This window comes from Cupressus sempervirens, chromosome 3, assembly GCF_028749045.1.
Source record: "Cupressus sempervirens isolate cs-2001-9-10 chromosome 3, ASM2874904v1, whole genome shotgun sequence".
NCBI lineage: Eukaryota > Viridiplantae > Streptophyta > Pinopsida > Cupressales > Cupressaceae > Cupressus > Cupressus sempervirens.
The window spans coordinates 93,367,153-93,385,981 of NC_143120.1; the positions used below are offsets into that span (position 1 = coordinate 93,367,153).

General features: G+C 31.5%; 1 pseudogene; it reads right to left on the bottom strand.

The window, feature by feature from the left end:
• Positions 1-453: 453 nt before the first annotated feature.
• The window catches only part of LOC149564935 (uncharacterized), a 64,957-nt pseudogene continuing 46,581 nt past the window's right edge, over positions 454-18,829 (bottom strand).

An 18,829-nucleotide genomic window follows, 5' to 3' on the forward strand; every position in this document is an offset into this window, starting at 1 on the left:
AACTTAGTGGTGTAGAACTAGGGGCACTAACTAGTGTGACAACTACAATAGTCTTGGTTTCAGCAGAGATAGAAAGTGCACTTGTGGAGCTAGTTGTCACAATTCCTTGTGACTATGCTAATAATTTCCATAGCTTTATCAACAACATATAACAATGTTAATATTATACCACATTAATAGTTCTAAATAAATCAACAACTAAGTCATAAATGCATTACTGACTTGTTGCAGTCTAGATTATTGTATTGGAGTTAGTTGATAATAACCATGAAAAATGAAAATCATGAATAAGTATTCTTAAGATATTTCACATTCAATAAACTATTTTGAGTCATTACATTTATGTTTATCCTACACTTGCTTTTGTTGAGGATGAATCAAGAGTGGTTGTTTCTAGGATTGAGTTGAAGCCTATGCTAAAGATGCTAGTACCAAAGGCAACTAGATCTACTATTAAAATGAAAGGTGTTGTTGGGGTTGAACATTTCTTGACACAGTAGGCACCTACTATTGCAATAGCTAACTAGAGGGTTGTTATTGTGATAGTTATTGCACATATTGTTGTTGTGATAGTTGCTCAACTTGGGAAGGAATTTGTTGAAGAGAGGAAGCAACACTTGGCTAGATTAGAGACTGAGAAAGATGAAACTACCCATATTTAAATGGTTGATATGAATTTGGTGCATGGCCAAATGGGGTTTGTTGAACATGTTATGAAGATTGCAACTATTGACCAAACTATTACAAAGATTGTTGGGCCTGTAATTGTGAAGGAAATTATTTGGGTTGTTGGGCATGTGGTTGTGAATGTTGTTGCACATATTGATGATATTTTTGTAAAGATAGTTGGGCCTACATTTGTAATTGAGATTGTGTTGATTGTTGGTTATGCAGTTGAGAGGATTGCACATGTTGACCATATTGTTGCAAATTCAATAATTACTGTGATTTTTGCAACTGTGAATGAGATTGTATAGATTAATGTTGATTTTGAAATGGTGGTTACAACTATTACTGCATTTGGTGTGTTTTTTGTACTAGTGGTAACTAGCCTTGAACTTGAGTTTGATGCTACAAAGAAGATGAATTATAACCCTGTCAAGGACAACATCCAAAACATCACTAAATGCCATGAACAAAATACTATCCAAACCATTTCTATAGGCAACCAAAAAATGAAAATCCTTGTCAAAACTTATCAAATTAAAATGTATCATATTTATTGTTTGATACAAAAAGAAAAAGAAAAGTCTAAAATATACCTGCTATGGAGAAGGGGTAGTCACCCTTGCAGAGCCTCCTACTAGAGCAAAAACATGAAGAAGCCCTTCAATAGGGCCATTTACTGAAATTTGGGGGCCACTGATAGATCCAACATGTACATCACACTTGATGTCTATATTAAACAATGATATAACTCTCCTTAAAAAGATTACTAGAAACTCCCAAATGTTTATAATATATTATATATAAATAATATAATCAACAAAGTTATACTCGAATGGCCTTACCAATGGTGAATGTCTTCCTATAAGTCATGATCTTCCACTAGGAGTTGATGGCCTACCATATGGATGTTATTCCACTTTTGCGGATGGTATTCTCATATTTTCTACACCCATGGGCCACTAGTATCTAGGTGCAACATGTCCTCTTGTATGGCCTCCACTACTTATAGTAGGCCTACATGAGCAACACAAATGATTCTACTAAATACATTACTTGAAGCCTCCAACTCAAACACATTAAATTATTGATGGCTTACTAGATCCAAATGACCTTTTCTATTCAACACCAAAGCTTGGTCCTCTAAACATAGGGCTATTTCTATATAATATAACAAAAAAAATATCACCTAAAATAAGTTGGGAATACACTAGTATTTCAAGATACATATTGATGTAACATGTTTTAGGTGAAAAGATAAATAGAGGTTTTAACCTTGCATCTCTAGCTTTGGGTCTTTTAGTCTCTGCAAACTGTACAATCAAAGGTTGACTGCATCCCTAAAAAAAATACATTTTCATAAGGCTAAAATGTAGTTTACATTTGAGAACTATATAAAAAATAAGCACCCACTAAAGGAAATATTAACAATTGAAAATACAATGTTTACCTTCATTGTGAAAGCTCCATGTAATTTGTTAATAGTTGATGCATCCATTTATCTAGTTAACAAATGTACATCCTACATAGATAATTTAACAATTAACAAAGACAATATCAACCATGAATTTTTTTTATCAATCAAACTATTAAAAACAATAAAAATTTCCCCGCCTTTGTTCTATTTCCATTCATCTTTCATGATATCTATGTCATCAATAGGACAAAACTCAACAAAGATAGCCAAGATCAAATTTAAGACCAAAGCTTTTCAAAACAACTGATGTTTAACCACTATTTAAAGTCCTCACAAGAGAAGACCTTGACTGAAAAATGGAATTCTTGTGCACTGGATGCATTCTCATTGTATAAGACAAACTTATTTACCAATTAGTAGAATGTGATGGAAGCCCCTCCTCTGGAGAATCTATTTCTTTTCTTAGATGATCATCCTCCACTACCAAATAACTTGAACTATCTCCCAGGTGTAATGGATAGCTTGAAGAATTGTGATAATGGTCAAACTAATTCTTTGTAGCTAATGAAAATTTATTAAAAGATTAGTTCCTTGCAGGGCTGAATGTGGATGTATTCACTCCATAATTTTGTCCACCAGATAGGGGACTTGACAGCTAGGGGACTTAAACTAGTATGATGTACATTCTTATGAATTGGTTCAAACATCATCCTAGTGTTTAAAAGGTAAGCTTCCAGCAAAAATTTTACAAAATTATTAATTAAAGAAGACTAAGAGTTTCTGTCACATGTAGTTGATGAACCATACTTTCTTCCTTGCTAAATACTCTTCACAAAGCTTAGATTATTTGATGGTGAGATTCAACTAGATAATTCTATTTTGGTAAATATAGAGATAATGACATGCCCTTGTTGAACTAAAATACATCATCTACTAGAGATGGAAATCCTAACTACAAGCACCCTTGGCCTTGATTCTCATAATCTATAAATGCATTAGGATTAGATGTAGATTCTAAAATTAAATCTAAAACTTCTACTATCTTATTTTCCAGAGATGATCTTCCATTGTCTAAAAGACTCAAGTTCACCATGCCTTATTATATTGAATTTAGCCTCTTCCAATTTGGACTCACTATTTCTTATTGAATTATTAACATTTCTCATCTGTATTATTTTTTCTCACTCACATAAATACACTTTGTTCATATTCACATCATCCAACATATTCTATTTGATAATGCCTATATGTTAATTTTTTAATAATCACTCCCCCGAGTGCCTAATTCATCATCACAATTGCAACCTAGTATACATGCATGAAGTGCCCTATCTCCATGTAAGGATTTTTTTAATTCACTAATACAATATCATCCATACTTCCAAATAAATTATCTTTTGTAGATGTCATAGTGATTATAATCTCCTCATATAATTTGCCAAGGCTAATCTTGTATCACTGCTCCAAAACTTCTGCTCTTGTCTCAAAAAATTGAGCAACACACATGTTCATTTCATCTCCATCAAAATCAGCATTGTAGGGTGATGTGACTAAAAAGTTTAATTGAAACATTGAGTAGGGCATGATTCTGATTCTATGCCTCATGATAGACATTTTATGAAGACTTGGTTGTCAATTTAAAAGAACAAAGTATCCATTATTCAAGTGCCTCTCCAACTACAAGAAAAAAAAATATAAACACCTTGCTTGAAAGTGTTTTAAAAAATGCAAATCACAATAGTTAATCTTATACCTTATAGCCCAACTCTAGATGGTGATCACTACTCTTTTTCAAGTAACAAAGATCAAGTCTCTACCCATCCTCCCTGATAATGTATTTGGCACTAGTTTCGTTGGTGGAGGATGAGGTCCATATTCAACAAGTTCCTTTAATCTATTTGATTAAGACAAGTTGGATCAACATAAATTATACAACAATGGTCATGAAGAAACAAAGATTAAGAAACTAACATCTTCTATTATTCACCTTTCAAGATTGTAAGGAGTGATAGTTTTTGGATATGTTAGATTTAGAACAATGCTCTAGGGGACTTATAATTAGTCAATGTTAATATTAGGATCAAGTGTAATGACTGTATGTGCAAAAAAATTTACATGCTTCCCCATTAGATTTCCTCGATACAACCCTCTTTCACTTTCAACTTGCTACATATTGACTTAATTAGTCAACCTGACCTTTGGGTTGCTTGATTATAGAAAGAATAAAATATTAACTTAGTGCTAAAAATTAAAATACAAAAACATAATGAATGAAAACAGTAATCTATTTTACCCTTGGTTGGCCAGGCAGCTCACTATCAAAATAAGTAGCAATGTGGAATTGCAACAATTGTGCAAACTCTGGTATAATATGTGTTCAAGCCCTAGTTGTTTCCTATTTTTTAAGATTTTCATTTTTTCTAATAATCATAGCAAGTTGATGAGTGAGATCATCTTGCAAAATGATAAGAATAAACTTTATAAAAAAATTTCATGCACCAATGATATTAAAAATACCATTTAAATTTCACAAAGCATAAATACTAGATCTGCTCATTTTAGCCTAAAATTATGAGAATGTGTATCTAAAACACCAGAGGAAAATGTAAAAAATACCTCACTCCTACTTGTGGTGTCCATCATAACTAAAGGTTTGATTGGGGGAGGAGGAACTAGAAGCATTTGTAAAATCATCTAGTCTGGGTGAGCGTATTTTGGGTTCAATCTCAACATTTGACACTCCTCATTAGAAATTTTCTTTAACACACTCAAAACCTACATGTAGTTGAAAAAAATTGCATTGAGATAACACAAAAATATAAAGAGACTATTTGCATTATGATACTAAAAAGTAAAAACATCCAATTAATTTTTCTTAAACATAATTACTCTCTCAACAGATAATTTGTTGTTTTCTCTCAATAGGCTCTAACATCAACTACTCTAGGTGATCTATAAAAAATTATCATTAGCAACCAACCATAACTATAAAAGAACAAGTGAGAACCTTACCAAATGATAAATGAACCCCTATCTGAGTGATCTATAGCAGCCAATATTTTGGTTGAAAATGATCAGCCAATATACAAGTTTCAAGCAAAGTAGACATCACCTAAGTGCCATCCCCATGACACTATGGATGAAGGGATCAATCCCATAGAGGCTTTTAAGGATTTCCAAGATGGACTAAGTAACATCCTCTTTAGAGGTGAAAGGTCACAAGCTTGTATGCTACAAAGATAGAGAAAATTCCTAGACTGCATAGTTGCATCCAATGTGAGTTAGGACATTATATTGTGGTATGATTTAAGTAGCTTTAATTTATATGAATAGGAAAGATAGACCTTGTATTAGGTTTTTTTAATGCAGCCTTTTAACATGTACATATATGGACAGTGAAGTGTCCTTGAAATGTACTTTTATTGAAGAATAAATGAGTAATATTGATGCTTTGATCAATATTCTTCACTGTCCTCTATAACAACATAGTTTTTACTTTTTCTAGGACTCTTTTCTATTGTTAAATGGATTGAATGGGTTCTAAAACATATTTGGATTTGTAGCACAATGAATTAACTCTTTTATGGATGCAATTTGAGCACTAACCATGAATTATAGAGTAAGAATAAACGAGTTTTCTAAAAATAGTTCTAAAACTCTCATTTACTAGCATTTGATCAATTATGAGTTGATAACTCCTATATGCACCATGGAAAAATCCTCCAATTGTGTGATCAAATGAAATTAAATTCTAGAAAGGTTAAAAAGTGATCCCCTTTCATATACAGAAACTTTCTACCAAGAAAAAACATACAACAAAATCACAAGCTCTATAAATAATAGATCCAAACAATCTACCTTTGAGACCAAAACTTAACAAGTTTCAAGTAACCACCTGGTTGTAAGAGCTCTCTTAAAATTTAGTCACATTCAATCAAATCTCTCTCAAGAAGTTAAGTATTTCTTCCATCCTACACTTCATTGGATAGAAAAAAATGAGGAAAAAAAAACATAAACCATTATTCCATCAATATCTGTACCAATGCTCTTAACTAATTCAGTCCTCCCGCAAATTTTTTAGAGTTTTATTGGTTGTTCAATGGTCGAATGTACAAAACATTTCCATGTACATGTTGTTTGTAAAATAAATCCTTAGATATGTCCAAAATATCACTCCAATGAATAGAATGCAATATGATGGTTCCATTCATTATATACCCACATCATCTACTAGGTCATATAAACCAGTACACCAATCATTGATTATGCACAGCTCTCTACTAGCAAAACCTGCTAGAGCTTCTAATTCTTTGGATATGCATTAATTATTCAATATAAAATTGAATGCATCTTAAAGGTGGTTAAGCATACTCATAAATTCCAAAAGTTTCAAAATTTCCTAATAGTGAAAGCATAAGATATTCATAAACCCTTGTTGGGTGCTCTAAGGTTAAGGGTTTGTTGGTAGTATTGTGAAAATTAGTTCATTCTTCCTTCCTAGTTCATTTTGAATATTTGGTTTCAATAAATAATAATATGTGATCATTGATGTCATTCATTTGGATAAGGAAATACAATGAGTTTGATTCAAATGTTAATTTTTAAAAAGGTTGAGTCTTAGTTGGCCCAACCTTTGATCCATATGAACACTATCTTGACAATGTACAATGAAATCGTCAATATTATTAATACCTAGTTTTCTACTTTTCTAAGTTTTCTCATTAAATAATCAAATATTAGATACATATTGTAGTGGATGGGTTTTCTCATTAAATAATCAAATATCAAATACATATTACAGTGGGTGGATATGTGATGGTGTTATTTATATTTATGTAATGAATAATAAAAAATATTTAAAAACAAATGCATATAACCAACACCATAAAGTAAAACTTCTAAAAAACTTTGTACTATGTTACCTTCTCAAAATAATTCAATTTATAATGTTGGCAGCATATGATATGGTTGCCTTTATTTATTTGTATTTACTATTATTATGAGTAAGTATATTTACAATATCAGTGTGTAGACAATGAATCACAAAGATGACCAACTTCTTGATCTAGAATAGTTAAAGTTTGTTTGTTATGTAAGGAGAAACAACAATATGTGTAGTGTAATTAAGAAGATAATATTGACCATAAGATAATTTTGATAGTAAGAAGATAATGTTGACCTAAGAAGATAATATTGAAGATAATGTTGACAATAAGAATGCATGTTTTTTCTACATATGATGAAGGGAATGGAAAGATTTTATTACTTAGACTTGATGAAGGTGGAAAATTATAGTTGAATGATTGGATTATTTGTAGTAACTGCAGTAGTTTTGTATTTTATGCAAATGTTGCAGACAATGCAGACGAAGTGGGTACGCATCTTGTCTATGTGACAAGTAAGGATCTCCTCTTTTTTGTAAGTATTGATGAAATCTTGCATGGATATGGATATCATGAATCCATTGTAAATGTTGAGTTACAAAGAACCTCTCAAAAAAAACTTCAAGGTGGGATGAACAATAAGTGGGAAGATACCTCTAATGGATCAAGGTATGGGAAAGAGGTGCAAATTTGATCGATATAATAAATGGTTATGAAGTTACAGTGATCTTACATGCACTTTGTCAAAATTTGGAAATCATTTGTCCTTGAATATTGGTTTTGATAGCTATTGATTATGCACTAGTTGAAGGGTGTTTCAAAGATGTTTAAAATTCTACAGTTATCGTTGAAGTTGATTAGTTATTTATTGATTTATTCACAATAAAAATCTATTAGAATATGAATGGAAAGGAGATCTAAGAATATGAAAAGAGAACTAATATTCAATTTTCCCACTCTCTTGTTTTTAGATTCAATACCATTATGCAAAATGATAGATTCATTTCTCATATCCAAGAAGGTGCCCATTCATCAAATGTGATACAACTAGCACAAAATAGTATTGAGTGTTTAATGTATTGTTTTTGTTCATAATAAGGTTGGTGAAGGATTAGACACATCTAATTCCTCTAGCATACTAAGCAGAGGAGGTTGTGCTGGCAGGTTGGACACCCTTGAACATTCATTCTTCAAAATTGTTCTCACATACTTGCTTGGAAATACAATACATTTGTTTTCTTTTAGCCATACCAAAAGAAATCCCATTACGCTGATCAAATACTTTTTATTTAATGAGAATTATGAGGTCCCTTAAAAAATTAGATAGAATTTCCAAAATCCTTATGGCACTTTGCATAATTAGATTACATTTGTGATGACCCCAATCACATTAACCATTCAAAATACATTCTCCCCAATGCTTGATTATGTTGTATCCCTTCCCAAGGGACTAACCAAACCCTCACAACACTAGACCCATTTTTTGGACTCCAAACCAATCATAAAACCCCACAATGTAACTCCAATCCACCCTTGACATTCCTTATTCCATCATCCTACTAGGATTGTCCAGATTTAGATTTTGGGAAATTTTTTAGAAATCCTTTTGTTTGACCCACAAAACATTAAAACTAATTTTAATGGAAGGAACAAAAGTTGTAGCTAACTTCAATACCTACCATTTTCCTAAATAATAGGGTCTTCAAACTCTATTTAATACCTCAACCATAGTTTTTTTTAGACTACCAATTCTACAACATTCATGTTCTGACAATCAAATAAAAACTTTGAGACAATCACCTCCTAATGTCTTTAATGGATAAAAAATTATCAAAATGGATGAATTAGATACTAGAATCAGCAATTTCTCTAATCTTGTATTATTTTTTTCAAAATAGTATCACCCACAACACATGCTATAATAGCAAATGGGCAAAAATATTTCTTAGCAGTTTCTAGAAACAATGCTCATACTTTCTTTTACACCTCACATGCTTGGTACACATGAAAAAAATGGAACCAATATGCAGCAAATGAAAATGAGTAAACATATTAACAATGATGAATTTGACTCTTAAGTTCATTATTGAAAGAAAAAGATATGTTTCTTTGGGTTTTAATAGCCTATATAATACTTGCCATTTATTGGAATTCACTATTTAGGAATTGGCTATATTATGAATAAACATGATTTGTCAAAAATTATTTTTTTAATAGAAAATCTTCATTTTATTGTGATCCCAAAGTTATAGATATTTTTTCCCATTGCAAAAGATAGATCATCTCAGAAGTGCTGCCATTACATCTCACTTTAATCCACATCTACCTTGCAGCATGTGGTAACTAAGATATTTTTATTGAAATAATAAAATCAATTAGATTTAAGGACTCTTGTGACCTTTCTTCAACTTTTCATAGAAATCAAAATCCCTAGAAATGTATCCATTGATGCTAGAAGACACACAATATTTGGGACAACTCACACTTAAAGGAGAAAAAACATTCATTCTCAAACTTTTTCATTTCCAAAATAGTTCAATTTCTATTCCTATACATGTAGGAGCCCATTTTTCCAAGATATGTCGCAAAGAATGCATGCCATCATTTTACAAGGAGATACCTAGGAGTTAGGCCTCTTGTACATCCATTACTTTAGTTGGGGTACAAAGCCACCAAATGTTTGTGACACATCAAGAAGAACCCACACATCTCCAAATTAATCTTGAGAGTGTTAGATCAACAAATTTATAATAGTATAAAGAAGTGCATGCTCCCAATTTTTGATAAGATGTAATATTTATCCCCACTATAACATAAGAATAAATCCTAGGTGAGAAATTATCTTAGATAATACTTCATAATTTGAGCCCCAACTAAATAGTAATACAATATCAACAATGAAACATAAAGGTGTTGTATAGGAGATGTTAAGTAAGGAGTTTTAGCACTCTTCCATATCATATCCTCAATTTCATTTCCATATATAAATTGTGAGTTTAATCACTATTTTATTATTAATTTTGATTCAACTTATAACTTTTTCTTTTCTTCATGCTAAAATTTTTTTTGTTCTTATAAGTTTTCGAAAAGAATTAGTTGTAATATAAAAAAAATGAGTTGGAACAAGACAAAGATCCATGTTGTCGTCAATCAAAATCTAGAAACGAGACACTTTGGTAGATATTGGTTGATTAAAATCTAATTTCTTGGAGTATGTTAGTGCTAAGTTATTCCTAAAGGTCATGGAGTTCTAACTAAGCTATAGAAATTAAGAATCTCTAAATATTCCTTCAGCAAATATGATGAGACTGAGGATAGATAACCATGTGCAAGAATTTATTGTTTCTAATAGAAGTCTGTGATTCATAAAAGAAGGAAATGAGGTGTAGTTTGATTTGTGAACTAATTTTAATCATGTTAATTAATTTGGGGTAGGTTAATCAGGTTTTCATTTTCTATCAACTATATATGAGCTTTTGATCTTGCCAGGTGTAGATTCTATGAGGCTATTTTTAGTTTTTGAGTCATGGAAGAATAAATTCATATTATTGGTGATCAGATCTATCTAGAGATGGTAACAAGAAATGTAAAAAGATGTTCTTGCACACTAACACATATCAAAGTACCAATATAGTTACTCTGAAGGAATTTCTATTGATGCATAATGATGCAAGGAAGAAATTTTGGCTTGGAATGCATTATTATGATAAAAGGATCCTTGAATGGATCCATAACCTATCAGGAGATGGTTGAGATCATTGGATTGTATATTACCTTTTTCTTTTCCATTCTTTCCTAAATTGTTAGAGTGGTTTTGGCCTAGAAGAGAATAGACATATTTTTAGTTAGTTACTATTTTGCATGGTAATTAGTGAGTCATTCCCCAATTGGATAGGATCATACCATCCAAAATCCTTTTTTTTTATTTCACTCTTTTACCTTTCAATTAATTATAAGATGAGATTATGTTTAATAAGGGTCAGTTGATTTCTCAAAATAAAACATTCTAATTCAAATGTAAAAAAAAAGTTCCATTTTAGAAAAAATAAAATTCTTGACCTTACAGTTATGTATTGCAGGGGGTTGATGTAGTTGGCATATTCATCAATTATCATATTTCTCACATCCACCACTCCAACAAAAACCAGTGAATGTAGAGAAGTCAAGAAAATTGAAGCCCAAAAATATTTATGATAAGCCATGGATGGAAGACTAAAAAAAATTAATCGTACTTCTTATTTGGTCATTATTCCTATTTACTCATCCTGTAAGACTATTGAAGTCCTCAAATTTTGAGATTGTAATAATTTTCATACCTAATTATAGTTGATAATATATTAATCTACCTAAATATGTTCATCTATTCATACTCCCAGTTATCATTAGCTGCTAAAAAAGTTTTTACGATTTTCCAAACATAAATAAAGGGGAAAATGAAAAAAGTTAAAGGAAAATGGAAGGTGAGTAATGTATGTGCATTGTTCATAGATATTTCTATCATGATCAGGCTTTCTTAGGCATTTCCTTGTAGTCCCTTTTATTAAAAAATACATTATATAGTTTATTTGATGAAGTTATATTTTTAAAAATATTTTAAATGATGCTTACTTTTGAAAAATATTAGATGATAGTGTAGACAAAGTAAAGATTTCAATAAATAATTTCATATGGAATTATATATGGTGCAAGGATACCTGGATATAAGGTACTACATGACCTAACAATTTTGTGAGAAAAGTGTGTGTAGTTTTGGTATAGTTTTGTTGGAGCTCACTACAACATGCATCTCCATTAAAGGAGACAAATACCTAGCTTGACTAATGAATAGTGCCTTGGAAACTAGTGGTATAGAATTTCATACTTTCAAGAGAAGTTAATGGACCCTAGATTGAGAGAAGACAACCTAGAAGTATTTGAGGAGTTCTTGAAATTTGAGTTTTAGATGCGTTAAGAAATTGGTAGCTGAAAGACCCACCATGATAGAAGGGGTGAAGGAACTAGAATCCATTGTAGATATGGAAAACTTTTTAAGTCCACTAAAATTAGTCCAAAAAGTAGCACTTTTGATTTCAAGCCACTCTCAAGTTGTAAAGTGAAGATGAAGATGGTAATTCCATTGTTTGCCCCACCCAATTGAATAAGGGTCATAAATATATGATTGATCATGGTGGGGCTTATCTGGTGACTAGAACTTTAGAGCCCAAGTAGGCTTATCATGTTAGAGATAATATAGAGCACAATTTATTTCAGTATTGATAGCTAAAATTTTTCCTTGATGTGTCCACTTTCGAGTTATCAGGGCTAAGAAGAAAGACATTGGGAGAATTTATGATTTAAAATGAATTATAATGTCTCAATAAGGAACATTACACATAATTATTATGATTTTGGTTCTTCTACTAATTCAAGGTGATCTTATTTCAATGGCTTGCATATATTTTAGATCTAGGGATACAACGCTTCAAATTAGGTCATTGTGATCCATTATTTAGTTTTTCCTATGCTAATCTCATGTCTTTTCCTTGTTCATACTAAAAGTAGTATCTAAAAATTTACTTATTCCTATGGAAGAAGTCAAAAAGATAGTCATGGGTAGCTTACAAAGCATATTCAACAAACCATAAAGAGGAATTGACATGTATGTCAATACCAAAGCTTTAATTTAAATTAGATTGTAATTTAGTTGTCTTGAGCTCTTCTATTTCTATGCCAAGTGTTATTTTGTTCTTTTTAGAACATATTCTATATTAATTTTAGTTTTGGGTTTTCTTTATAATTAATAGGTTAGGGGGAAAAATGTTTGTACAAATAATATATATCTTTGTTTGGAAAAAAAAGGTCATGTGACTAAAAAACAATGTATAATACTCTATAGAGAGAAAAAAAAAGTGACCTAGATTTAAAGATAGAATCTAAATTTGAAAACGTTATAGATAAAAAATAAATTGAAGTTCGATGATAAAAACCTTAAACCAATGCATGGAAACATTTAGAAATGTATAAATGCACTAGGCCTTGTGAGTTTTTTTTGAAACTCTACCTCTTTTTGAATGAAAAAAAACTTCTTGGTCTAGTGTTGTCACTGAAATGTGGGCTCTCATGCTGTCACTGAAATGTGGCCTCTCCTTGAAATCTATAATTGAAATCATATCTTACTATCTCCTCTTACCAAAATCTTCTTTCCTCATTAGGGTACTTTTACTAATTCCCCATATGTATTAATCTAGTACAAAAAAATTCCCTTTAATATTAGAAAACTACAATAACATTCATTTGATTTTCTATTTTCCCTTGGAGTCCATTTTTCCTCCATTGATTTTCTTTTTATAAACTTGTAACTCATTTATGTACCTGAAAAATCTACTAATTTACTCCCTTGAAATGTGATTATGCAAGAACTCATTGTTATCCATGTTAGGTGGCCATGAAAGTTGAATGCAAAACTAGGGTTATACCTTCCATTTGGAGCCTTCCTAGCCATAAGTTATGGCTGTTAAAAATTCATCTTCTGAATAATAAAATAATTATCATTCCCTCCAAATTTCATGGCAAGTTCCACAACAAAAATAAACTCTAGAAATGGAGATAGCTCTCTGTCATATAGATGTCATCCCCAATGAAATTTTGATTAAACAGTGAAAATAAATTTCTTCAAACAAAAAATAGTCACAAACTCAATCATCCTAGCCAATGTTTCCTTACTTAAATCTTTATGGTGATTTTTTCCTCCAAGATCTCAATGCAGAGTGCAGTGTGCAACTTAAAAATCTAGGGCTTTTTCTTCAACAAAAATAATTATGCAAGGAAACCGTATGAGTTGGAGAGCCGATTTTCATCTTTCAACCTTCCCTCCGAAACTCATGAGGATCCATTCACCTAGCTTTCCATCAAAGAAGAGTATGGATAAATAAATTATATATAATTTTTTTTAAAAAATTAAACCTATATAAAAATTTCTTATTAAGTTGTAGTTTAAAATCTTAAAATCTTATTTGAATTTTTGTAATTATATTCAACAATTCTTTGTAATAAAAGATTTTTTTGGGAAACTTAGGATTTTATAGGAACTATTTTGATATGATAGACAATAGTAGTTTATTTAATAAGTTGTTATATATTATTTTTATTGATCTTTAGCTTTTCTTTTTGTATACAACTTAAATTAAAATAAATAAAGGCAAATAAAATAAATAGAAAACTAATTAATTTTAATCTTTTATGACAATTTTTTTAATATAAACTGAGAGTCAATGTTGACACTGTAGATTTTATATCCTAATAGAATAACTATAGTTATTATTTATTTAAATATATGAATTTAATGTGTTGTTTTAAAATATCAATGTAGCCAAAAACTAGGGGGTTCGCCCTTAAGAACAAAATAATGTGATAACTCATTAATAATGGACAACCAACCACATACTAACTTGGAAATTCACAACCCTAGCATGTAATAGAAAAGATTCATTAGCATGAAACCTACCTAACTAATTAAAGTTTATGTTACATAAGAAAAAGCCTCCTATATTTAGGAAGATGCAAAGTGAAACCATGGTTAGTATGGGAAAATGAAAGTTCAAGTGTCATGAATGAGTTATGGAAAATAAAATTAACCTAATCCATTAATAAATAAATCCTAGAGAAATTGAAGAGAGAAAGTACAAATGACTAATTATCCAATAACTTATTTAGTCACTTGTGATTAGGTGACTAATTATTCAATCACCTATTTAGTCATTTATTTGGTAGTTTATTTACTCACTTCTAATTGGTTGATCTTGTGATTTTATTCGATGATCAAATTAGTCACTTATTTAGTCACCTATGCTTGTAAATTACAAATAAATAGTAGAATGTGATCAATTTTAGTCATGTGACTAAACATTTTAGTGGTGTGACTAAATGTTCTAGTCACATAGTCACATATTTGCTAAAATATACTAGTGTATAGTCATGGTGGATCATTGTGGTTGACTATTTCAAGCTAACAGATTGGACATATTGAGAGTTATATGCTTGGTCCATGGATGTGATCATGGTGCCATAGATTTTGGCATGGCATGATATGATATATAGGTACATCCTTGATGTTTATTGGTTTGGATTCCTTATTTGGTCATGGTAGTATATCTTCTTGGTTGAGGATCAAGGTTATTTGGCTTCTTTTGAGGAGCTCATGATTTACACTCTGAGTTCTTTGATGGTTTGATGCCTTGGTTGATTCTCATGGTTAGATGATGGTATTTTTCATCATGATGTCATGGATAGCTTGGATACATAGTTTAGTTGGAGCTTGTGGAAGTGATGAGGTGATAGTAAAGGATTAGTTCCTAGTTTGGTTTGTATCTTCTTGGTTTGGAGATCTTGGTTCCACTTGGTACTAGAACTCTAGTTGTGTGAGTTTAGACCTGGAGGATCTTTATGTAGGAGATGGATTTTTTGATGTCATAGGTGACTTGGTACCATATTTTAGTAGGAGTTCTTGGCATTCATATATTTATTGAGTGTTTGCAGATGTTAGAAGTTTTTCTTAGATCCTATTTCTGTAGAAGCATCTTTGACATTTGCATGGTACACTTGCTATCTTCACTGTGTATGAAGATGGTTAGATCTAAAGGACTCATGGGGTTCTTGGTTATCTTCATGGTGTGTGGAGATGGTTCTTCATGGTATGTGGAGATGGTTTTCTTCATGTTGTGTGCAAATGGTTGCATCTTGAGGACTAATGGGGTTCTTGGTAAAGGTGTGGTTTATGCTTTCATTTGACATATTATCCTTGGTGTGAGGATGGTTTCATTTTTATGTCATGATATACCCTTGATATGTGTTTATATTTTTGACATGTTATAGTATGTTCATATGGAGCATGTTATCTCTTTGGTTGAGATGGTTAGATCACGTTGTCATGTTTATGTTCCTGAGGCTAGGTTGGAACTTTGACATTGATCTTGGTTTAGTTTCTTGATATTGAGTACATTGATCATAAGATGGATACTTCATGATATTGCTATGTTGCATTTGTAGTTGGGATGGATCAATTGGTTACAAGTGCTCATGCATACTTAGAGATGGTGATGATGCTGATTTCTCTTATATTAAAGAAGTATTTGTTGGGATCGTTGATGTTTTCAATAGGAAGTCTAATGGGCATTCACCTGATATGGACTTGAGAGAAGATTGTTCTTAGATGAGTTTTGGTTGGAGACTTGGATATCTTGATGAGCATTCTCTTTCCCCACTCTTGGTCTACTCAGTGGTTTGCTACTTGAGAGGTATAGCCCATTGTTTCTCTTAGGTTTATTATGTCTATTCTTATCTTTCATGGATATGGATCTTGAGATATGGTACATGAGTTAGTTCTAGAGGGTGTATTTGAGAGATGGTTTAACATTGATTATCTCCATTTGCATATGTTGTTATGCTGATTGAGTTTGGGAGATGGTTTTATATTAGTCATATTCCTTGTATTAGGAATGGTTTATGAGTTTGATCTTCTTGTGAGAGGCTTACATCCATGATTAGTTATATGGTATGGTTTGGGTATTTTTGAGGCTTCTTGGTTGGGGTTTTTTTGGAGGAGATCATACTTACATAGTTTACATCTAGAGGTGTGTGTAGAAGGACATGATAAAGGTTATGATTTGCATGGTTTCTCTTTGGTCTTGGTTATCTTCCAAGATGTTTGATTTTACTTACATTGGATTTGAGATTGGATTAGAGATTGTGATCACTGGTTTGTGCTCATGTGTGTCCTATGAGAGATGACATGGTTATTTCTTTATCTCTTTTTTTTGTTGGTTGTGGAGAGCTTGGGAGACTATTGGATACTTTTAATGAGATTTTTTCTTGCAATTTATTGGTTTATGTGTTGTGGATGTCCTTGAGACTACATGGATTCACTACTTTGAGATATTGTGAGTAGATTGGTTATATATTTGACATTATCTTTTGCAGTGGGAACTTCTTGGTATAAATGTGGCAAGTATTTCTCTTGATACTTGTGATTGTAGATTATAGATTGGATATGTTGATGATGTGGAGATTCATTTGGTATACCTTTGGAGGTATGGATAGTTGGATGGGTTTGGCACTTGCTATCAGTGCTATTTCAGCTATGGATATTTTGACAACTATGGATACATGTGATTACCTTTGGATCAGGTTTTTTGTTCTTGGCATTTCAATTGGTACAATATTTTATGATCTTATAATGTGATAGATTGGGTGGCTTTCTCTTTGGATGGCTTCTATGTATGTTTTGTGATAATGGCATAATAGGAGGTGGCTTCATTCATGTTTGAGATGTTGGATACTTTGATTTTGTTTTGGATACCAAGATGGAACACTTCATGTATTTTAATCCATGATGGTGGATGCTCTAGAAGGGATTATTCCCTTGTTAATTTATGTGGCTATTGACTAACCCTATGCAATGTATATAACAAGTGGGAGATTGTTGAGATAATGGTGTTGCACACATTGCATAATATTGTTATATTGTATTATTTTATTTTATTATGTAATGTTGCATCTAGATGGACATGAAATATGTAAAGATTCCCATGGGATATACTTTATGATTTCTATTGTAATATTGTGATAATATTTCATGTAACTATTTAATATTGGAGAAAAGAATTAAAATTTTCAATATTAAATATGGGGTCAATGGGTTAGGTAGCACATGGTTTATGTAATACTAGTTGGTGGTTTTTTAGGACTTGCTACTATATAAGCAACCATAAGGTTAGTTTTAGTGAAAAGACAAAAGAAAAAAGGGCAATAGTCAAGTAGGACAAGGCTTGATAGGTTAGCCAAGGGAGCATTTGTGAAGGTTGGAAGCATGGCATGAGATGTGTGGATTCATGCTTGTTCACATAGATTGTTCTATTGTGGCTATGGCTTTGAAAAATTCCATGGTTGTATTGCAATGGTATTTTTTTGCTAAATAATACATAGTGATGGATGCTTTAAAAGGCTAGATTTTTCCCTTAATGAGGATTTCCTAGGGTATATCTCGTGTCACAATTTTTGTGGGTATGTTGTTTATTTTCTTGCATGTGGATCTCAATTACATATTTATTTCAAATCTATTATGGGTTATGTGGAAATGGTTCTATTCTTTCTTGTAAATTTTCTTAAAGCTCTTAGAGACCATCATACCAATTTTGGGATTAAAAATATGAAACAAGGCAATTTTTTTCTCTACAATCTCCTTGACATTCTAAAAGCTTTTGTTCATCACTATGAAAATGTTTTTGCTTTGTAGGGAAGTTTAGTTTCTCAGGAGGAAGCCCTAGTATGTATATTTATGTTACTCCAAACCACATAGTGCTTGAGAAATGCACTTTGTATGATAGCTTCTCATCATCTGAGACCTCAATGAGGTGGTCTTTTCCATGGATGATGACAAATCCCCTGGTTGTGATGGACTTCCTTGTGATTTTTACAAGAACCTTTAGGAGTCTATTGGTTCTGACCTGCACAAAGTTTATCTTGAAGCCTATCATTCTAAAAGTCTAGGACCTATTATCACAAAGGAAACATCAAATTCACACCTAAAGCTCATGATCCTAAGGATATATATAGTTGGCAGACCATCACTTTGCTTAATGTGTCTTATAAGATTATTACTAAGGTAATTTCTATTAAAATTTTCCATCTCCTACCTTTAATTGTGTGGCCAGAGAAATATGGCTTTATTAAGTCTAGGTATGTTCTTGACAATATCATTGTTGTCTAGGAAGGCATGGAATGGGCTTACAAATCTAATTAGCCATTTATGTTATTAAAAATTGATGTTTCTAAAGCATATGATCGAATTGAATGGCCTTTCATCTTGGCTATGCTTCAAGCTCTTGGT